The sequence below is a fragment of the Leopardus geoffroyi genome, chromosome A3 (genome assembly GCF_018350155.1).
Source record: "Leopardus geoffroyi isolate Oge1 chromosome A3, O.geoffroyi_Oge1_pat1.0, whole genome shotgun sequence".
Classification (NCBI taxonomy): Eukaryota; Metazoa; Chordata; class Mammalia; order Carnivora; family Felidae; genus Leopardus; species Leopardus geoffroyi.
Window position 1 is genome coordinate 59,415,864 of NC_059336.1, and position 3,585 is coordinate 59,419,448.

General features: G+C 39.1%; 1 long non-coding RNA gene across 1 annotated transcript; it reads left to right on the top strand.

Moving 5' to 3' along the window:
• The first annotated feature begins 275 nt into the window (after positions 1-275).
• Positions 276-2,839, top strand: LOC123579686. Its single transcript, XR_006702894.1, has 2 exons — positions 276-1,319; positions 2,229-2,839. It is a non-coding gene; the product is annotated as an uncharacterized LOC123579686 (long non-coding RNA).
• Positions 2,840-3,585: the final 746 nt, after the last annotated feature.

A 3,585-nucleotide genomic window follows, 5' to 3' on the forward strand; every position in this document is an offset into this window, starting at 1 on the left:
TCCCACATAATGAAATAACTGTTTTGAAGAGATAGTTAATACTCTCATATTCAATGCGACATTATTCACAATAGCCAAAACATGGAAACAACCTAAGTGGCCATCAAAAAATGAATGGCTAAAGGAAATGTGGTATATATAATGGAACATTATTCAGACATAAGATATCCTGCCATTTGCAGCAATATGGATGGGCCTTGAGGGCTCTATGCTAAGTGAAATAAATCTGAGAAGGAAAGACAAATACTGTATGATCTCACTTATATGTGGAATCTAAAGGCATAGAACTCATAGAAGCAGAGTAGAATGGTTGCCAGGGGCTTAGGGGTGGAGGAAGTAGGGAGATGTTGGTCAAAGGGTATAAACTTTCAGCTATACAATGATTAAGTTCCAGGGACCTAATGCACAGCATGGTGACTATAGTTGATAATACTGTATTGTGTATTTGAAAGTTGCTATGAGAATGTTGCTTTCACCTTCTCACTATAATGACAACAAAATAGCAATTATACCAGGCGAAGGATGTTACCTAACCTTATTATGGTAAACATTTCAGATATATACAGGTATCAAATCATCACACTGAACATCTTAAACTTACACAGTGTTATATATTGAGTATATCTCAATAAAGTTAAGAAAACAGAAAACAAAATCTATGGGCTTTTGCCATTTTACCATCCCACCTTTTCTCTGGCACCTAAAGGTGGTATATTAATTTGATTCATGTTTTCATAATTTATATGAAATATATATATATTTCATTAATTTGAATCAAATATATTAATTTGATTCATGTTTATCAGAAAGGACTTCTCATTTCCTGTACCACCATTTAAAATTGTAGATTGCAGGATTTGGGGCTACGATTGATTATCCATGTTTTATTTCTGTTTTTGCAGCACATAGACTCAGATCTATGCTGTGTCCAACAATTTCTCAGGATTATGATAAGAATTACAATTCTATTAGCATCACCCAAAAAGAATATGATTCTTAAGAAGAAACTTGACCTCTCAGGGGGAGAGTTGTTCTTCCTTAAGAATACTGGTGAAAACACATTAACATCTGAAAAGATGAAGTGTATTAACTCTGCTTCGACTACTGTGGCAGGAATATTTCATTGCACAGTATTTCCTGAATTTGTAGAAGCATTTTTCAGGCTTCTGGACTCACTTTAGTAATGGAGGCACCTTGATTCATCTCAAGCATATGGCCCTGAAAAATGACACTGTTGTTCCTAACTGCTGAAATGAGACTTTCTCCTGAGTGTTAACCGTGGAAGAGGTCTGAACTCGTTTCTGAGGCTTCATTAATCAGTAAGTGGAATAGGAAAAAAATCTATCACAAGACCTGAGATCTTGCACAACTGCAAGATTGTGATTATTTCTTGATAGTTAAGATCCAGAAAAGAGATATGGGCAACAGAAGATAATGCAATGCTGGGGGACCATCTCTCTACTTCCAGCCTTTCCTTAAAAGTGTGTAGATGTGTGGGAGCTGGTAAATGGTTTACTAACGCTGAATGATTCTATATATACTCTGTTTTATTTTTCACCTCCGTACTGGGCTCATTTTGACCCTTCTACCAGGAATCCCTTCCTCAGCTCCCACACCCCCTATACTCACCTTCCCCACCTTTGCTTGGCCAACTATTATCCAACTGGCCCACTCTTCCAGAAGCCTCCACCCATGTTGAGATGGCGCTTCCTTCTGTTTGAGTGCCCATCTTATCTGTGCACCATTGCAATATAGTATGTATCTGTTTCCCACACTGAAATGGGAACTAATTTGGGGCAAAGTCTGGGCTTTGTTCTTTAAACACAAAGCATAGAGCTTAGCATGAAATAGGTGGTCAGTAAATATTATGAATAAATGACTAAATATATGACTAAATCCATTACAAAGCTAAACACCAAAGGTCATTCAAAAATGTCAATCAAGAAAAAACCAACACAGTTTTATTTCTGGATGGGAAACTGCCTGACCTGCAGGACACATGAGGCAGGGGCAATCTAAGGCTCTGAAGATGTGTCTTCTCAGGGACTGAGACCCAGGGAAACAGTTAGGGGCCAGTGCTCCAGCTGTTCTTCTAGGAAAAACTGAGACTAAGTGAGTGAACATGAAATCATCCAATGAGTTTCAACTGGGACAAGAATAACTTAATAGATTTAGAATAAGCTAAATGTTGAGCGTGCCCTTAAAGCTTTTCTGGTTTCCTTCCCCAGCAATTTGTTCACCTCATCTCACTGCTCGCCACAGGCAGACTGAACTGCTGTCTGCCTTCTGCTGCTCTACAACACACACTGTGTCCCTTGGCACATCCTGGACCCCAACTCGTCTAGGTGCATCGCACTCTGGGGACAAATGAGTCAGGGCACCAGGGATAACGGAGAGTTGTAGCTGGAGATTCATGTTGCCCGATGACCTTGATCCCAAGTGTGCAACTTCCCCCAAAAGGTCAATAGTTAACACCATGTCCATTACCCAGAAAGATATTAAAAATCAGAGATAACAGTCATCCTAGCTTTGTCATAAACCTTAATAACAGAAATGCCTAATGGGGCTCGGGGTACTCCCCTTCAGAGAAAAAACATGGAAATGAAGTGAATCCAGAAAAGGGGGAAAAAAAAAACCTGACAATATAAGTATGCTGTCAAGCCACGCTTCTAAAACACATTCCAGAATGCACTGGTCCTTTGAGAGGCTGTATGGAAAATAATCCCAAATCAAATACATTTGGAACCCTGTGGATCATGTTCCTTTTTTGACTATTTATAATGTATTTCAGTTCATTAAAGGTGTCAAGCTCTTTAATAAAAATTACTCTTGTTCTATGCAGTGTTTGCCAAACTGATTTAGCCATGGAATCTTGATTTCACATAAAAATCTAGTAGGACCCCAAAAATTACACTTTGAGAAATGATGCATCACCGAGACTAGTTTCTTCACACTGTAATAATGACTGCAAATAACACCTTGCAGTTAAAATCATGGACTTTGGGGCAAGTATATCTGGGTTCAGGTCAGTTTCTGCTGCTTAATAGCAGTGTGTCCTCAGGAATAAATACACAAATAAATGATAGTAGCTTTCATTAAAACTGTATAATGTTAAGGGGCACCTGGCTGGCTCAGTAGGTTAAGCAGCCAACTCTTGATTTCAGCTCAGGCCATGATCTCACAGTTGATGAATTCAAGCCCCACGTTGGGCTCTGCACTGACTGTGGAGCCTGCTTGGGATTCTCTGTCTCCCTTTCTCTTTGCTCCTCCTCTGCTAATGTTCTCTCTCTCTCTCCCTCTCTCTCCTCTCTCTCTGTCAAAAATAAATAAAACCTTAAAAAAAAAACCCTGTAGGATGTAAAGACAAATGTTTACACATCAGTAAATAGGGAGAGTATAGGTGTGTTCATCAAATCCACATCAAATCCTGATCTTGAGTTTGGAGAGACTAGTTTTTAGGTAATTAACAAGCAAGCAATCAGGGATCTCTCAGTCACTCTCCACAATGGGCTTGTGCAATGGGGAATATAGAAATTTCACAAGATGTAGTCTCTATTCTTAGAGATTTACTGGGAGAGAAAAGAA